The 22,726-nt window shown below is 40.6% G+C and overlaps 1 protein-coding gene across 2 annotated transcripts in view; it reads right to left on the bottom strand.

The window, feature by feature from the left end:
* Positions 1-4,383, bottom strand: part of ZFP14 (ZFP14 zinc finger protein) — a 48,237-nt gene extending 43,854 nt beyond the window's left edge. For both annotated transcript variants that reach the window (XM_014582594.2, XM_006164673.3), the window contains exon 1: positions 4,360-4,383. The gene's annotated coding sequence lies outside the window, so the exon portion shown is untranslated. The remainder of the gene's footprint in view (positions 1-4,359) is intronic.
* Between the last annotated feature and the right edge of the window lie 18,343 nt (positions 4,384-22,726).

The raw sequence follows: 22,726 nt of genomic DNA, 5'->3' as shown, positions 1-22,726 counted from the left end.
AGTTCAGTGGGCAAACAAAGGAAAGGGGGGGGGGGAGGAAGGTATGGAGGGCAACCATGGATGCCAGGGAAAAAGGGGGGGGAAGGTGGGACATAGTAGAGGGTGGGGGATGGGGAATCAGGGATGGCAAGACAAAGGGCAAGGTATGCAGGACGTAAGAATTGGAAAATTATTTGCTGAGAACATATATGTGGATGTACTTGATTGAGACAATGCACAGTGTATTTTGGATGAAAAAAAAAAATCACCCCTCAAATTAAAATAATAATGATAAAAAAAAAAAAGAGAGAAACAATAGGGTTCTTGGGCTACCAGGTGTCATCATGGTGGTTAAGGCCTTGAACTCCCACATGGCCAGTTCAAGTCCTGGACCTGGAGGCTTTCTTTCTTTTTATTCTTTATCTTTTTTTTAAAAAAAGAATTATTTAAGGGACCAGCAGTTAGCATAATGGCTATGTCGCTGAACTCCCATGTAGCTGACTGCGGTTCGAGTCCCAGACCTAATAGCTTAAATTTGCTGGGCACGTGTGTATGCATGCTCAAGCTCCTAGAGGAGAAGGGATTGTGGCATGGCCATCGCCCCTGGGGGGTGATTTCTCACTTCTTATCTCTCTGTCTCCCTCTGTCTTTCTGGTGAGCGCACACACCCTATAGGAAAAACCTCTCCAAAAAAATTTTTTTTTAATTTCTTTTATTTATTTTAGTTTGACCAGAGAGGGACAGAGTAAGAGAGAGAGAAAAAAAAAAAGTCAGGAAAAGTGAGAAAGTTAGCCACCAGGTCCTGGACTCCAACCGCAGTCGGCCATGTGGGAGTCTAGCGCCCTTAATCACCATGCCACCTGCCGGCCCTGGCAGCTTGCTTTCTTATTTTTTCTCTCTTTTTCTGTCTCTGTCTCCCTCTGGTGAGAAGATATACCCTATAGAAAATTTTAAAATAATAATAGGGGCCAGCAGGTAGTGTAGTAGTTAAGGTGCTAGACTCTCACATGGCAAACCACAGTTCAAGACCCGGACCCGGAGGCTTGAAAATCACACAAGCACATCTGCATGTGTTCCCAAAATCACAAGAGGAGAATGGAGAAGAATTATGGCATGGCCATTTCCTCTGGGATATGATTTCTTACATTCTCTCTGTCTCTGTCTCTCCAGTGAGCATATGCATCCTATAGCAAAAATCTCTCCAATAATAATAACAATACAAATAAGTATTTTTGTAGAATTGTTTTATTTAACTTTATTTATTTATTTATTTATTTTTATTTGACCAGACAGGACAGAGAGAGAGGGAAAGTGAGAAAGCAAGCTGCCAGGTCCAGGACTTGAACCATGGTTGGCCATGTGGGAGTTCAATGTCCTTAATCCCCATGCCACCCACTGGCACCCAATTAAATTAAAAAAAGACTTTTCAGCCCTGCTCTGTCTTATAATGCTAACTATTAAAGGTCAAAGGATCACTTTGAAAGACAATTCTTGATTATTAACAATTTACAACAGGAAGGTACAGGACTGAAAATAAAAAATGTGGCAAAATTCTCAAAATTTCTGGATCTGGGTGATGAAGAAAGACAGAAAATTAAAATGTGAGAAGCTGGCAGATGGTGTGGTGCTTAAGGGTGCTGGACTCCCACATGGCCAACCACGATTCGAGTCCTGGACCTGGCAGCTTGCTTTCTCACTTTCTATCTTTCTCTCTCTCTCACTTGGTTCTTCTCTGGTCAAATAAAATAAATAAATAAAGTTAAAATATTTTTTTAAAAAATTAAAATGTGACAATTAAGGGCCAGCAGGTAGCATGGTGGTTAAATGCACTGGATTTCTACATGGCCCACCACAGTCTGGGTCCCAGGCCTGAGGGCTTGCTTTCTCTCTTTCCTTTTCTCTCTCTCTCTTTCTCAGGTCTAATTAAAAAATAGTAGTAACAAATTAAATTAAATAATTATTTTTAAAAATGTGACAATTAAAATGAAGTGTTATGCATTATCTAAGAGGTTTACATACATACATTTATATATTTCAGAGCAATCCTATACAGTAGGTTCTATCATTATCCTGATTTTACAAATAATAGAACTGTGGTACAAAGAGCTAAGATGAACTGCCCCAAACTCACTCAGCTCTAAGTGGCAGATTTAGGATTTGAACACTGGCAATTCAGTTCCATAACCCATACTATTTTCACTACACCAATGTGCCTCTCATAAAATCACACAAATATTGGCCTAAAATAAATTCATGGTGTCAAAAACTTCAAATCACTTTTTAAATTTTTCTTTCTTCTCTTTCTAATAGTCCCTTCCCTTGTTAACACAGACCTATACCCTAAAAACCCTACCACACCACCACTCCTTAAAAGCCAGGCTTTTTCTCACTTTCCCTCTCTCTCTGTCCCTTCTAGTCAAATAAAAAGCAGGGCTTTTAAGGAGTGTGAGTGCATGTTCCAAATCACAAAAGAATGGAGAAGGGATTGCTGCCTGGCCATCTCCACTAGGGAGAGGGGTGATTTCTTACTTTCTTCTGTCTCTCTCAGGCATGTTCAGGGGCACTACAGCAAAAACCTTTAAAAAAAAAAAAAAAAAAAAAAAAAGGCAGAAAACACTGTCACTAATCAAACTATCTCCTATCTCCCTGCATTGAACCCAGGGCTGTGGTAATCAAAGACACAGCCTGTGATTCCATCTGAACTGTAATCTCAACAAATTGAAGCCTAAATTAAAGTGCTGCATTTAGCTTCTCTTTAGGTTTACTTGTAGACCATGTAAATGATTAGAAAGAGGCAGTTTACATGAGAAATTAAATGACTGTCAAATGTTTCCTCCTGGGAATATCCACTGGAGAGGAGTGGGAGGGGAGCCATCTACCTTCATCATCCCCTCATTCACTGAGGAAGGCCAAAGAACCAGGTCTATGAACAGAACAGTTTAGGTGTTAACACATAAGCAACTACACTGACTGGAACAAGCCCATATAGTCTAACAAAATCATATTTATTGATTTACAGAGGAGGAAATTTCACAGGAATGGGCAAAATATCACAGATGAGGGAGAGGAGAATAAAAGCTTTTGTAAAGGGTTGAGTTCCAGGCAAAGGATTGTGAGGAGGAGCTAAGGGGATCTAGGATTTGGAAAGGCTGGTTTCTGAAGTAAGATTAGGAGATGCAGAGATTAATCTGATATTTAGTGCTGTCACAATTGTTATCACTAGAGTGGCCTAGACATTAGGTAATAATAAAATTAAAATAGCAAAGCAAGTCTGGCGCATCACTGGTAAGAAAGCTATCATCTCTTGGAGTTGTTATGCATTTTACAACTGCTTTATAACCTGAGAAATAATATTTTCTTTTAAAATTATTATTATTATTATTGGAAAGATTTTTGCTATAGGGCACATGTTCTTGCCAGAGAGAGAGAGACAGAAAGTGAGAAACTGCCCTCCCCTCATGGGAGATGGCCACACTGCATTCCCTTCTCCTCCCGGGATCTTGGGTACACAGGCATACACGCTCGCCAGAGTTTAAAGCCACCCAGTCCGGGACTCGAACACAGGTCAACCACGTGGGAGCCCAGCGATGTAACCGCTACGCCATCTGCTGGTCCCGAGAAATATTTTTCATTAATTTTGCAGTTGGCTTTGTCTTCCCTTGCAGTCTAATTAATGACAAGGCTACTGCTTCTCTTTACAGTGCGGGCTGATTTTTCCAGTCCTTCACAAAAGATGGGAGCAAATGTCCAATGCCTAGAAAAATAAAAGCGATACTTCATGGAACAAAGAGGAAACATAAACTCATCTTGACGTTAACTTTCCTGTGAGCAACAATAATTTTCTTTCCCTCCGCCTTCCTAAAGATCAAGCAGGATTGAGAAAGGAGATGGGAGAGCTGACAGCGGGCCTTTCTTGGAACGCAGCCTGAGTGACTCAGGACACACCCCCGCTGCCACACTTGCTCCCACTATCTACCACATAAATAACCCGACGGAAATAAGAGAGAGCCTTCTCGGTATCAGAGAGAAAGGCGAGCGGACACAAAGGCAGGGCTGGAATCTGTGCCGGAGCTCCCCGCAGTTTCCTCAGGAGCGAGCCCGGGGAAAGCGGCGGCGCTCCGAGTACGTAGCTGTTCTTTTCAGGACTGCGCCTTTTTGTTTAGGGGCCTTCACGCTGGCATTCGTACATCGCACGCCGAGCCATTCCGGGCCTCAGAATCTGTGAAGCCCCGAAGCGGAAGGGCAGGGGACGCAGCAGGACACCCAGGGCCCGGTCAGCGTCGCTAAGTCTACAGTCACTACAACCCGCCTCGCACAGAGATCTGCGCCGCCCCCGCGCCGCCCCCGCGCCCATTTCCTCAGTGCACGCCACCGACTCACCTCTCGGAGCCTACACCAGCAAGAAAGGCGGAAGGGAGCTCCGCGCGGAGGCCTGTGGGAAATGTAGTCCGCCGTTGAGCGCTGGCTCCAGCCCATACAAGCCGAGCGAGGTGCGCAAACGCGGGCGCTGGAGCTCCGGGAGCGCGTTTAGAGACTAGAAGGGGAGGCGGAGGAGGGGCTTTGAGGCTCCGGGAGCGGAGTGAGGCGCGCTCGCGGCTCGAGTACGTGCTTGTCGTGAAGGAGGCCCTGACAGGGTGTAGAAAGTAGTCTTGGCACCAGCAGGCGCCTAATATGTGTTCTAAGCACACAGCAGGTGCTCAGTATACAGCATGTACCCAAACAGGTGGTGACTTGATTTAAGGCTGGCAGTAAAAAACGGTCCCAAAGCCCCAGCAAAACCCAGAGCTGTAGTCGCATAGGTCAGGTCGCTTACGCAAGCGCTCTCTTTCTCTATCCCTTCTCTCAGTTTTTCTCTCTTCTGCACCTGTGAATGTGGTGTTCTATAAAACTATTACATTAAGATGATTGATCTTATTGGATGTTCTCTATGCTTACTGACTTTTTAAAAGATTATTATTTATTTTGACCAGATAGGGACAGCCAGCGAGTGAGCGAGCAAGAAGCAAGCCACCAGACCTGGGACTCGAACCGCAGTTAGCCATGTAGGAGTCCAGTGCCCTTAACCACCACGCCACCTGCTGGCCCTTGCTTACTGACTTTTGAAAATGTAGTTTTATTTATTTATTTATTTGCTATAGGGCGCATGTGCTCGCCAGACAGAGAGAGAGAGAGACAGAAAGAGAGAAATCACCCCCCAGGGGGGATGGTCACGCCGCAATCCCCTCTCCTCCATTCTCCTCTCGGGATCTTAGGCACGCAAGCTCACACGCTGGGCGTGAGTTTTAAGCCACCCGGTCCGGGAGCGAACTGCGGTCGACTACGTGGGAGTACAACGACATAGCCATTAAGCTAACTGCTGGTTCCTGAAAATCTAGTTTTATTAGTGAGAGTTGTCTTTATTACCATTTGAATTGCATTCGATTTTGCTCAAGTGTTTTCAATCACTCTTAGGCTCATACATTTATAATTGTTATGTCTTCTTGGTGGGGATTGAAAAGTAAACATTTGAGAGAGTATCTCCAGAGGTCTTTCTCAGCTGCATTATCATTGAATTTGTCCTGTCCTGGGTTCCCTCAGGAAAGAAATGGAATAAGTTCACACTGCAGCATTTTCTCCATCCAGATTGTTTGATGGAAGAATTTGATCTTTACTTAATAAAACTAGAAGCTTTTTGAAATTGTCTAGGCCAATTTTGTCTAGTTTAATTTTGCAAACAGTATATATGAAGTAGAAGATAAAGGAAATCTGATCTACTTCATAACTAGTAAGTTCTTAGTAAAGAGTTTTTTCGAAACTCAAAACAGTTTTAAAGCCCAACAAGTGACATGGAGGTTAAGGTGGCTGGATCCCATATAGCCCACTCTTGGGCAGTTAGAGTCTGAACTGAGCTTGAAAATTACTCTGGGAGATTGTGTGTGAGTTCCCAAAACCCCAAGAAGAGAATGGAGGAGAAGGGATTGTAGCATGGCTATCCTCCCTGAGGATTGATTTTTCACTTTCCCCCTCTGTCTCTGGTGAGTGTACACACCCTATAGTGAAAACTAAAAAAAATTAAGTTTTATTTACATGTTTGTGATTACGTTTATGTGAGGAAAGCAGCACTCCATCAAAACAAAGCAATGAGAATTTCAGCAGTTGCTTCTCCATATCTTTTTTCTTTTTTTTTGACTAAAGGTCTTCTGAAACTCCAGACTAAATTCTTCACACCTCTTTCTGGTAAAGAGATTTGGCTTTTGATATCTACCTGAGGCTAATTATCTGTGTTCAGTAGCAACAGAAATTTAACTCTTGACTTTGTTGAGATGCAGTAGAAGGATTTTTGGAAAAGATACTATCCTGTTTCAGACATGGAGCACTTGGTCCCAACATCATACTGACTTTGTGAAATATGACTTTCCTCAGATTATTTTCTTCTTGTTCAGTTTTCAGAGAAAGCGATTTGGAACTTTAAATATTCTTTTTTTGAGAAAGAATTTTGCTGTAGGGCACATGCACTCACTAGAGACTCACAGAGAGACACAAAACACGAAATCACGCCCCAGGGGGTATGGCCATGCCGCAATCCCTTCTCCTCCATTTTCCTTTCCGGATTTTGGGCACACACGCATATGTGCCCAACTTGAGTTTTAAGCTACCATGTCCAGGACTTGAACCACCATCAAATACGTGGGAGTTCAGCAATGTAACCATTCCACCATCTGCTCGTCCCTGAAACTTTAAATATTCTTGCAGAGCAAATGAATTTCCTTCAGATATTTTCATTACTTTTCTCACTATTTTTAGTTTTTTTTTTTGATGTCTTCTCTTTTCCTTAGTAGGAAGAAATCCACTTTTCTACAACTTAACATTCTAACCCCCACCCCTTTTTTTTAAGAGGTTTTCGCTATAGAGCGTGTGCGCTCACCAGACAGACAGAGAGAGACATAGAGATAGAAAGTGAGAAATCACCCCCCCAGGGGGGATGGTCATACCACAATCCCTTCTCCTCCATTCTCCTCTCGGGATCTTGGGCACACACTCACACGCGCCCGGCATGAGTTTTAAGCCACAGGGTCCGGGACGCAAACCGCGGTTGACTACGTGGGAGTCCAGCGACATAGCCATTACACTAACTGCTGGTTCCCTCTACAACTTAACATTCTAACCCCCTTTTTTGGTCATAAACACTTCATTTTATTTATTTTTAAAATTTTTATTTATTCATTCATTTATTTTAATTTGAATAGAGAGAGGCAAAGAGATAGAGAGAGAGGGAAAATGAGAAAATGAGAAAGCAAGCCACCAGGTCCAGGACTCAAACAGCAGTCAGCCATGTGGGAGTGTCTAGCGTTCAGTACTTTAACCACCATGCCACCTACTGGCCCCAACATTACATTTTAGTAGCTTTGACTTATTAAAAATTAAAAATGAGGGCCAGCAGGTGGTGTAGTTAAGGTGCTGGACTCCCACATGACTGATCACAATTTGAGTTCCGGACCTGGTGCCTAAAATTCCAGGAGGAGAATGGAGGAGAGGGGATCGCTGTGTGGCCATCCCTCTTAGGAGTCATTTCTCACTTTCCCTTTCACCGTCTCTGATGTGCACACATATCCTATGGCAAACACATTTTAAAAACTGGGGGCCAGCAGGTGGTATGGTGGTTAAGGTGCTGGACACTCCCACATGGCCGGCCATGGTTTGAGTCCCAGACCTGGTGTTTTGCTTCCTCACTTTCCCTCTCTCTTTCTCTCTCTCTCTGGTCAAATTAAAATAAATGAATGAATAAATAAAATAATTAAAAAAACTAAAGTAAACTAAAAATACTTCATCATGAAATCCATATCATTTCTCAATGTAGTTCTGGAACTATAATTTATTATAAAACTATATGTCATGATACCCAGTATCCTCAAGTGCCCAATATCCACCAGACTGGAGGACTGCAGAGAGGTGATTGTGGCATGGCCAAACCCTATTAAGGGTTGTCTTCTCTCACTTTCAGATAACACATGCACACGTGTGCTCTGTCATGAATTTAAAAAAAAAAATCTGTTTCTTGGCTGTGCTTTGCATTAAGTTTGCAAATTGAGAAAGTACTCAAGATGTACCATGCCATGTGTGGTTTTTTTTTTTTTTGTTTGTGTTTTTTTTTTTTTTTGCTATAGGGCATATGCATTCTTCAGAGAGAAAAGGAAAGAGAGACAGTGAGAGAAAAAATGAGAAATCACACCCTTGGGGGATGACCACACTGCAGTCCCTTCTCCATTTTCCTCCTTGGATTTTAGACATAACGTGCACCTAGCATGATTTTCAAGTTGCCAGGTCCAGGACTTAAACCATACAAGAGTCTAGTGCCTTAACCACTATACCACCTGCTGGCTCCTGTTATGTGTTTTAATTATTTATAATATTATCATGTAATTTGTAACTTGACCCTTACAAAGTACCTTCAGTGGCAAAGGCATTGTTAGAATTTTTGCAAAAAAATTCCGTTTTTGTTTGCCTTCCTAATCTTGTGAATTTTTGTCATTGAAAGAAAACAAATTGCATCCAGAATTCCAGAGGCAAGTGTCTAATAACTTTAATTCTCAGGATTCCAACCTCTGCAGTACAAAAAAAAGCATGGGATACAGTAGAACAATTAAAATTACTTCCAGCACACTTGGTTTTCTAAGCAATTTAATATCCGCATTTAATATTTGGCTTTACGGACAGCATGTGGCATGGTGGTTAAGGTATCAGGACTCCATGTGATCAAATGTTCAGGTTAAGTCCCAGACCCAGAACCTTGAGAAACACAGTGAGCATGTGTGCCTGAAATTCCTAAAGGAGGAGAGATGGAGAAGAGATTGCGGTGTGCCCATTCCCCCTGGGCCATACTTTCTTTCTTTCCCTCTCATTTTGTCTCTCTCTGGTGAATGCACATACTCTCTGACAAAATTATTTCCTTTTAAATTTTGCCCTGGGGGGCCAGTGGGTAGCATTGTGATTAAGACTCTGTACTAAGCATAGCCAACCACAGTTCAAGTTTTCAACCTGATGGCTTGCTTTCTCACTTTCTCTTTCTCTCTCTGTCTTTCTCTCTGTACTCTGGTGAGTACACATGTCCTATAGCAAAATTTTAAAAAATAATAATGATAAATAAAACTAAATAAATAATTTTTTAAAATATTTGCTATGGGGGACTAGCAGGTGTCATGGTGGTTAAGGCACTGGATACTCTCACATGACCAGCCACGGTTTGAGTCCCAAACTTGGTGGTTTCCTTTCTCTTTTTCCCTCTCTCTTGGGTCAAATTAAAAAATAAACAAACAAACAAACAAATAAATAAATAAATAAATAAAAATAAAATCTTTTCTTAAAAAAAAAAGGTGACCAGCAATTGGCATAATGGCTATGTCGCATAATGGCTATGTGATTTCTCATTTTTTCTCTCAATGTCTCTCATGTAGTTGATCGCTATTCAAGTCCTGGACCCAGTGGCTTAAACTCAACGCCAGGTGTGTGTGTGTGTGTGTGTGTGCCCAAGATCCCAAGATGAGAATGGAGGAGAAGGGATTGTGGTGTGGCCATCCCCCTTAAGGGAGTAATTTCTCACTTTTCTGTCTCTCCATCTCTCTGTCTCTCTGGTGAGCACACGCGCCCTATAGCAAAAACCTCTGCAAAAAAATTTTTTTTTAAATTTGCTGTAGGATGTGTGCACTTGCTCCAGGGTGTGGAGAGTGAGAAAGCACCCTCCAGGGGAGATGATCATACAAGCAATCCTTTATCCTCCATTTTCTTCTTGGGATTTCAGGCATGCATGCCTGCTTACATGATTTTCATGATTTTCAGGTCCAAGACTCAAACACAATTGGCCACTGGGTCTGGAACATGAACCTCTCAGTCAGCCATGAAGGATCCAACCACCTGGCTGGCCCATCGCTGGCAAAATTTTAAAAACTGACTTTAGGAACTTGCAGATGGCATGGTGGTTGAGGCTGTTGGAACTCCCACATGACTGACCATGGTTAGAGTCCTGCACTTAGTGGTTTGCTTTCTTACTTTCCTTTTCTTTCTCTCTCTGTCTCTATCTGGTCTAATTAATAATAATAATAGTAGTAGTAGTAGTAGCAGAAAATAAGTAATTCTTTTTTAACAATTGGCTTTAATAGGTTGGCCCTCTAGTACAGTGGTTAAACATTGTGCTTTGGAAGCCAGATCCCATCTGACTGATCAAAGTTTGAGTCCTAATCTTGGCGCTTGAAAAACATGCTGGGTGCATATGTATGGGTGGCCAAAATCCTGACTGAATGGAGAAACTGAGGGAAAAGGATTGTAGTATAACAGTGCCCCGTTGGGGGACACTCTCATCCTCTTTCTTGCTGGTGAGCACACTGCCCTCTGACAGTAAAAAATAATTGAGATATTAATCTTTAATATTTGAGAGAAGAGAGGCCAGCAGGTGGTGTGCTGGACTCCTACATGGCTGACCATGGTTCAAGTCACAGACCTGGTGACTTCCTTTCTCACTTTTCCTTTCTTGATCTCTCTCACTCTGTCTTACTCTGGTGAGCACATGTACCCTATAGCAAATAGAAATTAATTAATTAAAATAATAAAAAATAAAAATATTTGAGATAAATACTTACTATATTTGTAAAATTCTTATCTATTTTTTTTTAAGGTTGTTGTCATAGGGGGTGTACCCTCATCAGTGAGAGACAAAGAGAAGGAAAGTGAAAAATCATTCCCTAGTGGAGATGGCCATCCCACAACCTCTTATCCATTCTTCCCTTGGGATTTTGGGAAGAATGAATGCCTGACATGGTTTTCAAGTTGTTGAGTCTAGTACTTGAACATAGTCAGTCATGTGGAATTCTACAGCCCTAAACACCATACTACCTGCTGACTCTATGTAAAATTCTCATCTTTTTTTTTTTTCATGTTTTCTTAAAAATATTTATTTAATTTTATTTATTATTATTATTATTTTTTAAATTCTATCAGAGAGAGAAAGAGAAAGGGAACATGAGAAAGCAAGCTGCTAGGTCCAGGACTCAATCTGCAATTGGCCACGTAGGAGTCCAACACCTTAACCACTACACCACCTGCCAGCACCAAAATTCTCATCTTATATGTCCCTTATCTACCAAAGTAAAAGAGTAGAGTTTAAAGTTCTAGGTCTGGGCCAGCAGATGGCATGGAGATTAAGGCGCTAAATCCCACATGACCAGCTTTGCAGTTCAAGTCCTGGACCCAGAGGCTTAAGAACTATGCTGGGCATGTGTGCATGGGAGCCCAAAATCCCATGAGAAGTGTAGAATAGAAGGGATTGTAGCATGACCATCCTCCCAGAGGTTGATTTCTCCCCCTCTTTCTCTCTCTGGGGAGTCCACACGCTCTAGAGCAACAACTAAAAAAGAAAGTTCTGGGTCTTTCATCACTTAAGGAAAAAATATTGTGCTAAAAAGTCATTTATTAAACATGCTTTAATGTGAAATACACATATATAAAGATATGTGAAATTATAAATATTAATAATATAGCAAATAGGGGTCGGCAAGTGGTATGGTGGTTAAAGGCATTGGACCCCAGGAACCAGCAGTTAGCGTAATGGCTATGTCGCTGGACTCACACGTGGTCGACCACGGTTCGTGTCCCGGTGGCTTAAAACTCACGCCGGGCGCGTGTGCGTGCGTGCCCAAGATCCTGAGAGGAGAATGGAGGAGAAGGGATTGCAGCGTGACCATCCCCCCTGGGGGGTGATTTCTCGCTTTCTGTCTCTATGTTTCTCTCTGTCTGTCTGGCGAGCGCACATGCCCTACAGTGAAAAATCATAGTGCAAAAAAAAAAAAAAAAAAGGCATTGGACCCCACATAGCTGACCACAGTTCAAGTCACAGCCTGGTGGCTTGCTTTCTCATCCGCCCCCGCCATGTCTGGTCAAATTGGAAAATAATAATGATAAAGTTGAATAAAATAATTCTTTTAAAAAAAGAAAAAAAGTATAACAAATAGTCTTAAACTGAATATTTTTGAAATCAATATCCTCCATCCCACTTTAGACCTATAAATTCTAGAACAGTCTGGCAATACAGAAACCCTTCTATATCACAACCTTTTCCTTCAATCCTATAATAATAATGTTTACGTTATCCTCACTTATAGCATTCCTTCTTTCATATGTTTTGACAAATTTGTTTTATTTACTACTGGAAAATTTTATAAATGTCTGCACTGTTACTGATTAATCCACAAGAGCTGATTAGAACAAATACTATAAGTACTTGGTATCTGCTTTGAGAGATAAGCCATCCTAAGTTCCTCTTCTCTCTATTTAGCATCTGGTTTAAGTCCTATTCTGAGTAAAAGTACTGTGAACATTATTAAGTCTTTTTATATACTTATGTTTTCATTTGTTTTTGGTAGATAACACAGGAGTACAATTTCTAGGTCATAGTGTAGGTATTTGTTCAATGTTTTTTTTTGTGTGTTGCTAAAGGGCATGTGTGCTCACCAGAGACAGAGAGAGAAAGCACCTTCCAATAAGGGCATGATCATGTCACAATCATTGTTCCTCCACTTCTCCATCATGCCAGAATATTGGGTACATACACATATACCCAGCATGTTATTCAAGTCACCAGGGCTGAGATTCAAATCATGGTTGGCCATGTGAGATCCAGAACCCTATGCACAGCTTAACTGTTGCACTATGGCCTGCACTCTGGTGCTGGCCATATATATTCAACCTTTTAAATCTAATTAAATTAATTAATTAATTAACTTAAGGTTTTTGCCATAGGGTGCATGTACTCACTATAAATAGGCAATGAGAGGGAAAGTGAGAAATCACCCATGGGCATGGCCACTCTACAATCCCTTCTCTTCCATTTTCCTCCTGAGATTTGGGGCATGCATGTACACATGCCTGGCATGATTTTCTTTTGTATTTTATACATTTAATCACTATGCATCACTTTGCTTGTAAGTTGAATTTACCCAACATGAATACACTTTACACTAGTCCAGTTGAGGATACAAAACACATTATCATCAATAGCTAATAACCCGTTTCTGTGTCCCATAAATGTCTTGCCTCTCTATTTTCCTCCTTAATTTCTTTCCTTACACTCTCCCCTTTCTCCCACCCTCTTCCCACATTGTCTCCAGAGTCTATAACCATTTTTAATGTTTTTATGTTCTTTAAACTCTCAGTTTCCACCACAGAGTGTGGATAGTTGGTATATGTTAAGTGGAGACATACAATATCTTGCATTCATAGCCTGGCTTTCTTCACTCAGCAGTGAGTCTTCCATATTCAACCACTTTCTATCATGTGCCAGGATCTTGGTTTTTAAGGCTGAGTAGTATTCCAGAGAGTATATGTGCCACACTTTTTCAATATATTCTTCTGTTTGTGGACATTTGGATTGGTCCCAAGTCCTAGCAATTGTGAATAATGCTGCAATAAACATAGATGTGAAAGCACTTTTCTGACTGAGCATTCTCCTATGTCTTGGGTAGGAAAGAATTGCTAGATCATATGATAGCTCAATTTGCAGATCTTTGAGAAAACTCCATATTGTTTTTCATAGTGGCTGGACCAATTTACATTCCCACCAGAAGTGTAGGAGGGTTCCCCTTCCACCACATCCTTGCCAGTATTTATAATTTATTGTTTTTTTAATCTTCACCATTCTGACTGGGGTTAGGTGGTATCTCATTGTGGTTTTGATCTGCATCTCCCTTATGATGAGGGACGTTGAGCATTTTTTTCATATCCTTTTTGGCTGTTTGTTTGTCTTCTGTAGAGAGTTGTTTATTTAGTTCCTTTTCCCATCTTTTAATTGGGTAAATCTTTTTTTTGAATAAGCCACTTGAGTTCCCAGTATATTCCGGTTCTCAGTCCCTTGTCTGAGGCAAAGTTTACAAAAATCTCCCATTCCGAAGGTTGTCAATTCACACTACTTACTGTATCTTTTGCCATGTGGAAACTTCTTAATCTTATGTAATGCCACTTGTCTATTTTTGGGATTTTTGCCTATGCTTTGGCGGTCTGATTTAAGAAGTCTTTGCCTACCCCAGCGTCTCCCAGAGTTTCCCCAGTGTTTTCCAACAGTAGTTTTATAGTTTGAGGTCTTAGGTTTAGCTCTTAGATCCCAGAGTTGATTTTTGTTAATGGTGAGAGATAGGGGTTCAAATTCATCTTTCTTCAGGTGGATACCCAGTTTTCCCCAGCACCATTTGCTAAAGAGATATTCCTTGTCTCACGGGATTAATGGTACCCTTTGTCAAAAACCAGTTGACTGAGCCCAGCCCTATCCCTTTAACTGGAAAGCCCCTGCCCCAGACATCTCCTTATGGCCCACTATCTAGCAAAGCAAGGTAGGAAGGTCTCTGTCTTCTTTCTGCCTCTGTCTCTGTCTCTGTCCCTCTCCCTTTCTCTCGAAACATTTCCTTTTTTATACATATGTTGTGTACTTTTTAATCTATAAGTACTGTCTTTTGTCTCTGACTTCTCCTTTCTCTTGCTAATTTCAGAATCCATGTGATCTAAGGTGGGCTCAGCCCTGCCCTTTAGCATGGCATGCTAGCACACCACATGGTTTTAATTTTTTTGCGTTTTTTAAAGAAGAATTTTTTTTTACAAACATTTCCTTTTTTATACATATGTTGTGTACTTTTTAATCTATAAGTACTGTCTTTTGTCTCTGACTTCTCCTTTCTCTTGCTAATTTCAGAATCCATGTGATCTAAGGTGGGCTCAGCCCTGCCCTTTAGCATGGCATGCTAGCACACCACATGGTTTTAATTTTTTTGCGTTTTTTAAAGAAGAAATTTTTTTTACTTTTTGTTTGTTTGCTTTTTCCTTTTTTTGGGGGGGGGTCTTTTCCCCTCTTTTTTCTTTTTCTTTTACCTGGCTTTCTTGTCTTCCTCCTCAGTTTCCACACACTCAGTGTGTAAGAAGGTCTAGTGCACAGTAACAAAATATCTGAATACTTTTAGGGTCATGGAAAACCTCATCCCCCACTGAACTACTACAGAAAAGGATAAACTCATCTTCATAAGTCTGAATTCAAATCTCTTTCTGTGGATACCATGTTGCAAAACACAGTAGTAGAGGAGAAATAGGCATAGAATTACCTTACAGTAAAGTGAAGCATATGAGCTTACATTAGCAGAAATCTCCAAACATATTGGCCAAATGTGAATATACCACCGAATGACTAAAAATCAGAGAAGAGAGACTGCAAAGTGAGAAGCAGGGAGAAATGTGAAGCTGCAGTGAGTGTGTCTCATCTCCTCCCACACACCTCTGAATTCTCAGTTGAAACACCACAGCTTAGCCCAGGTATACCTATTCCCTAGAAACTGTGAGGCCTTTGTAATATCCAGTTCTGTCAACAAAAGTACAGGTTGCTTGATGAACATCACCATTGGGAAATGGAACTGCAGAAATATTGCAGGTCATCTCCCCTGCACACCTCTAACACTCAGAATTAACTCCAAAAAATTAGTAAGAAATGTATAACTCATCAGATGGCCAGAAACCACCACAGAGGCACAAGAAATATGGGAAACCTAGAAAATGTCTCTCCCCTAGGGGAAAAGAACAGCCTTTCATCATCCACAGACAGACAATGGAACTCATGGAAATGTCACATAAAGAATTTAGAATATTCATAGTGACAAAGCTAACAGAGATGCAAGAGAAGAGAGAGAATGAACTCCAGAAGATGCAAGAGAAAAGAGACAATGATTTCCAGGAAATGAGGAAGCTCTTGTACAATCTGAAAGAGGAAATACACACCATAAAAAATAATCAAACAGAACTGATAGAGATGAAGGCTGTAATACAGGAAATCAAAACCTCCCTTGAAAGTATTAAAAGCAGATTAGACCATGCAGAAGATCGAATCTCAGATGTAGAAGATAGAAACTCTGACCTAGAAAATTCCACCAAAAAGACAGAAAATAACTCCCCAAAATGAGAAAAATATACGAGTAATACCTGATACCATTAGGTGCCCTAACAATAATCGGTATCCCAGAAAGCAAAGAAAGTAATAAAGGCATTGATAATCTATTCCATGAAATCCTGGAAGAAAACTTGCTGGAGGCCTGCTCCAGCCGGGGTGGGTTGAAGCCTGTACACAGGAAGGCGACACGGGCGAGGAACAATCAGACTAAGACCTTGATGCTCTTTGGTATGTTCTCAGCTGACTACAGTCAGAGCCAGCTCAAGACTGCAGCCTCCATGGCTAGGAGACATACATATTTATTATTGAAAGAGTTTTACAGGAGTAGGATGGATGAGGGGAAGTAAGTAAAAGATTTTACTCTAAAAGGTAAAGCATTCAAAGCATAGGGACAATAATCATAAAACATGACGTCTGTTTTGTTTAGGTATAAACAGTCATAATCCTTAGAATAAGGAAGTCCATTTGTCTGGTGCATTCTCTCCTTAGATCTTGATTACTGGGAAGGGTCTTTTGGATGAGGGGGCTTCCAGGAATCTTAATAACCTCAGTCCCGGGCCAGCTTGATAACTTCAGTCTCAGGCCAGCTTGAGAACTTGAGGCCCAGGCCAGCTTGAGAACTTCAGCCTCAGGCTGGGTGGCAGAAGATTGCCAGTTACAAAGGCCTAGATAGAAATCCTGTCTGGTTAAGTAAAGACAAGGTTAACATATACTAAAGTGGAATACCTATATTATTTCTGGGGTAAGCAGTTTGATGACTGACCTAAAGGTTATTGTGTACTTGTGACCCTCTACATGCTGTTCAATACAATGGCTATGGCTTAGGGAGTGGCAGTCTTTCCTTGTCCTTAGATCAAAGGTGACCCATGGTCTTTGTTTGGGGTAACGGTGCTTCGGTACTTCATGGACGAGTCCCTGAGCCTCTCCCAGCTACTGAGATCATTTCACCAATTTAGTAGCTTTAACCTAAACCTTTCTAATGCTTACCTATGTAACCCCCAGTAGGCGAAGTGAATGCAGCATTCTTTATTGACATTTTCCAGGAGGGTGAGGTGAGTCTAATGGGAGTAATTCCCGTTTGCAGCCCCTGCCTTAGTGGATCCACATTCCTTCAGGATTATTGTAAAAGTTATAGTAAGGCTGGGGGTGTTATTTTATCTTTATGGGGTACCGGGGCACCATAACGACAGTAAAGCCCATGGCAGAGAGATTGAAAGGACAAACTAGTAAAGCAACACGGTTGACACTTTGAGCTCAGGGCTGCAGCCTTGCTTGCAGCTTCTTCTCAGACAAGCCTTGCTTAGACATGAGAGGCAGCTCCCCATGTTCTGCCTATGTTAGCTGTATGGGCTCTGTCAAAAACTTTCCAAATCTAGAGAGGCATTCAAATATACAGACCCAAGAAATACAAAAGTCACTACATAGAATCAATCCAAGATCTCCGAAGCACATCATAGCCAGATTGACCAAAACCACAGAGACAAGATACTAAAATTGGCAAGAGAGAAACGTCAAGTTACTTTTAAAGGATATCCCATCAGGCTAACATTGAACTTTTTGTCAGAAACAATGCAAGCAAGGAAAGAATGGGAAAATATGTTCAAAGTGTTAAGTGAAAAACAATTTAAACCAAGAATACTATATCCGGCAAGATTATTTTTCATATGGGAAGAAAAGACAAGAACATTCTGGAACCAGCAGTTAGCGTAGTGGCTATGTCACTGGACTCCCATATAGTCAACTGCGGTTCACGTCCCGGACCCGATGGCTTAAAACTCACGGTGGGCGCTTGTGTGTGCATACCCAAGATCCCAAGAGGAGAATGGAGGAGAAGGGATTGTGGCATGGCCATCGCCCCTGGGGGGTGATTTCTCGCTTTCTGTCTCCCTGTCTCTCTCTGTCTGTCTGGCGAGTGCACGTGCCCTATAGCGAAAACCTCTCCAAAAAAAAAAAGTTACTCTTATATGAATTTGATGAGGTAATTAGTATGATAATCCAAAAAAAGGAAAAAAGACAGGAATGGTTCCAGATTTTAAAAAAGTTCAGGGGCCAAATTCATAGCCTTGTGGTTAAAAAAGTCAGATTCTACATGGCTGATTGCAATTCAATTCTTAGCCTTGGCATCCTGAAATACATGGGGCATGGGTGTGTGCATGTCCCAAATCCTGACAGAACGGAGAGATGAAGGAATAGGAACTACAGCATTACCACACTCAACATTGGCAAGACTACTTCCTTGCCCTTACTTCTCTTTGGTGAGTTCATGTGTCCTCTGGCAATTAAAAAAATTTTTTTAACTTGGGACTGGCAATTGGTGTAATGGCTATGTTGCTGGACTCCCATGTAGTCAACCGTGGTTCAAGTCCCAGACCCAGTGGCTTAAACTCACGCCAGGCATGTGTGCATGCGTGCCCAGGATCCCAAGAGAAGAATTGAGAAGAAGGTAAGGGATTGCGGTGTGGCCATCCCCACTGGGAGGTGATTTCTTGCTTTCTGTCTCCCTCTCTCTTTCTGGTGAGCACATGCTCCCTATAGCAAAAAGCACTCCAAAAATAAAATAATAAAATAAAATAATTTTTTTTAATTAAAAAGCTTCAGAAAGCAGTAATTAGGGGCCAGCAGGTGGCGTGGTGGTTGAGGGCGCTGGACTCCCACATGGTCAACCACAGTTTGAGTACTGGGCCTGGAGGCTTTCTCTCTCTCTCTCTCTCATTCTGTCCCTCCTTGGTCAAATTAAAATAAATAAAGTTAAATAAAATAATTCTTAAAAAAAGCAGTAATTATACTTCCCTAAAATGATAAAATGTACATATTTTACCCAACATTGAAAATGGTTTAAAACAAAATAATGTGAAAATATTAGAACTTAAAAGAATTCTTTTTTTTTTTGGAGAGGTTTTTGCTATAGGGTGCGTGCACTCGCCAGACAGACAGAGACAGAGAGATAGAAAGTGAGAAATAATCACCCCCCCAGGGGGATGGCCACGCAGCAATCCCTTCTCCTCCATTCTCCTCTTGGGATCTTGGGCACGCACGCACACACGCCCGGCATGAGTTTAAGCCGTCGGGTCCGGGATGCGAACTGCGGTCAACTACATGGGAGTCCAACGACATTGCCATTACGCTAACTGCTGGTCCCAAAAAGAATTCTTCATTTCACAATTATTTTACTTTGAGGATGTGCCTTTGACTTAATTTGGGACTTTTTAAGATACTTTGTAGTAATTTGGTTATCGACACTTCCTTCAATTAACTTTTAAAAATTAAAGTAACATTTCTCACATCATTACAGCCACAAAACGAATATATTGAATTACATCGTAAACGCTATGGATACCGTTTGGATTACCATGAGAAAAAGAGAAAGAAGGAAAGTCGGGAGGCTCATGAACGTTCAAAGAAGGCAAAAAAGATGATTGGTCTGAAGGCTAAGCTCTATCATAAACAGCGCCATGCTGAGAAAGTACAAATGAAAAAGACAATCAGATGCATGAAAAGAGGAACACCAAACAGAAGAATGATGAAAAGACTCCACAAGGAGCAGTACCTGCCTATCTGTTGGACAGAGGACAGTCCCAAGCTAAAGTACTTTCCAATATGATTAAACAAAAATGGAAAGAGAAAGCGGGAAAATGGGAAGTCCCTCTACCCAAAGTTCGAGCCCAGGGAGAAACAGAAGTGTTAAAAGTTATTCGAACAGGAAAGAGAAAGAAGAAGGCATGGAAGAGGATGGTTACAAAAGTTTGCTTTGTTGGAGATGGCTTTACTAGAAAACCACCTAAATATGAAAGATTCATTAAGCCAATGGGCTTACGTTTCAAGAAGGCCCACGTAACACATCCTGAACTGAAAGCCATCTTTTGCCTGCCAATACTCGGTGTAAAGAAGAATCCCTCATCCCCACTATATACAACTTTGGGCGTTATCACCAAAGGTACTGTCATTGAGGTGAATGTGAGTGAGCTGGGCCTTGTGACACAAGGAGGCAAGGTTATTTGGGGGAAATATGCCCAAGTTACCAACAATCCTGAAAATGATGGATGTATAAATGCTATCTTACTGGTTTGATAGCAGTTGCATACAAATAACTCCTTGTAATTTTGAAGATGATAACACCATCTGGAAAACCATCATGACTGATGTTTCTGAATATAGCCAGTCTTACATGTCTGCAGTCATCAAAAGATTATTTATTAAATTGTACAAAAAACATTAAAGTGGCCTGGTTTTACAAATTAAAAAAAAATTTCTGATTTTCTTTGATTTATCTTCCATATTTAAGGATTTTTTTTTCTTTTGAGTTGTTGATAGGTTCAGCAATTTGTTAAAAACAAATTGAAAAACTTTTCTCCCTTCCTGATCCCTTTGCAATTGGAAAATACATGTGAGCGTTCTTATTTTGTGGCAGAATGGTTATTTGCATAAGTTAAATAATACAAATAGTATCTGTTGTCTTGCATCATAAATTAAATTCTTATGAGGCTTTCTGCAAATAACAGACAAATTGAAATTAACCTAATTTTTTTGGTAAATAAGTTAGTTTATACCTCTTTTTAGTAAAAGGGGGAATGGAGAGAGAAAAAATGTTTCAGTAGAAAATTACAGTGGACTTGTCACTAGATTCTAGCTTTGTCCATATTTTTAGTTTAAGATCTTTTGTGAATCAATAAAATGTGAAAGAAAAAGTGTAGTATGGAAGGGAGGGAGGGGAAAGGGGAAGACAAATACAAGTAAAAGCTTACTTGACGAAAAAATGGGAAGGTATTTGCTGATGATAATGGATATAATAATATCTTTGTCTTGACTGACATGCATGGTATTTGTGCTGGAAAAAGAAATGTTGTACACTATAAAGTCATGATTAAATGTAAATAAATAAGAAAAAAACCAGTTGGCTTTATGTTCTGGGGTCCATTTCTGGAATCTCTATTCTGTTCCATTGGTCCACATATCTATTTTTGTGCCAATACTAAGCTGTTTTGCTTATCACAGCTTTGTAATATATTTTGGGGTCAGGGAGCGAGATGCTACCCACTCCATTCTTCTGGCACAGGATTGCTTTGGCAATATGGAATCTTTTATGATTCCAGACAAGTACTATGATTGTCTTTTCTAGATCTGTGAAGAAAGTCTCTTGTACTTTTATAGGCATTGTATTAAATATGTAGATTAATTTGAGTGGAATTGCCATTTTGATTATATTAATTCTCCCAGTCTAGGAACAAGGGATGTCCTTCCACTTTTTTGTGTCCTTTTCCATTTTCATAGTTTTCCTTGTAGAGGTCTTTGACTTCCTTCATTAGATTTATTCCTAGATATCTTATACTTTTTGTGGCTATGGTAAATGGGATTGCTTTCTTAAGTTCTGCCTCTGTCTGCTTGTTGTTTGTATATAGAAATACTATAGATTTTTGTAAGTTGATTCTGTATCCTGCCACTTTATTGTATTAATTTATTACTTCAAGAAGTTTTTTTTTTTGTGAATACCTTTGGGTCATCTATGTATACAATCATGTCATTTGCAAACAGATAATTTCAACTCTTCTTTTCCCTATTTGTTTTTTTTTTAAGAATTAATTTATTGGGACCAGCAGTTAGCATAATGGCTATGTCGCTGAACTCCCATGTAGCTGACTGCAGTTCAAGTCCCAGACCAGTGGCTTAAAATCACACCGGGCGTGTGTGTGTGCATGCCCAAGGTCCCAAGAGGAGAATGGAGGAGAAGGGATTGCGGCGTGGCCATCCCCCCTGGGGGCTGATTTCTCACTTTCTATCGCTCTGTCTCTCTCTGTCTTCCTGGCGAGCACATGCACCTTATAGCAAAAACCTCTCAAAATTTATTTTATTTAAATTTATTTATTTATTAATTTATTTTAATTTGACCAGAGAGGGACAGAAAGGGAGAGACAGGGAAAGTGAAAAAGCAAGCTGCCAGATCTGAGATTCAAACCACAGTCTGTCATGTGGGAGTCCAGCGCCCCAACCACCACACCACGGGCTGGCCTCTTCTTACCCTATTTGAGTGCCTTTTATTTTATTCTCTTGTCTGATCACATTGGCTAGGATTTCCAGCACTATATTGAAAAGGAGTGGAGAGAGTGGTTACTTGTGCCGGTTTTTATTGGAAAAGCTTTTTAGCTTTTCCCCATTTAGTATAATGTTAGCGATAGGTTTTTCATAGATGACTTTTATTATGCTGAGAAATGATCTGCCTATGCCGATTTTGCTGAGAGTCTTAATAACGAAGGGATGTTGTATTTTGTCAAATGCTTTTTCTGTATCAAATGAAATTATCATGTGGTTTTTATCGTTCTTTCTGTTAACATGGTGTATTATGTTTATGGTTTTGTGTATGTTGAACCACCCTTGTATCTCTGAAATAAAGCCTGCCTGGTTGTAATGAATAATCTTTTTTTATATGTTGTTGAATACAATTTGCTAGTATCTTGTTGAGAATTTTTACATCTATATTCATCAGAGATATTGGTCTGTTTTCCTTTCTTGATGTATCTTTATCTGTTTTGGGAAGTATCCTTATCTGTTTTGGGGAGTCCAGTGCCCCTAACCACTGTGCCACTGGCCGACCTCATCTTTCTCTATTTGAATGCTTTTTATTTTATTATTTATATATGTATATTGTTTTGAATGATAGAAGTTTGTAAAATGAATTTGGGAGAGTCCCTTCCTTTTGGATCTTTAGAAGTAATTTGAGAAGAATGGACGTTACTTCTTTAAAAGTTTTGTAGAATTCAGAAGTTTAGCCATCATGGGCCAGCAGGTGGCATGGTGGTTAAGGCGCTGAAC

This window comes from Tupaia chinensis, unplaced genomic scaffold (genome assembly GCF_000334495.1).
Source record: "Tupaia chinensis unplaced genomic scaffold, TupChi_1.0 Scaffold143654_1, whole genome shotgun sequence".
NCBI classification, from domain to species: Eukaryota; Metazoa; Chordata; class Mammalia; order Scandentia; family Tupaiidae; genus Tupaia; species Tupaia belangeri.
The sequence above is the reverse complement of the archived record's forward strand: the minus strand, read 5'-3'. Positions and strand labels throughout refer to the sequence as shown.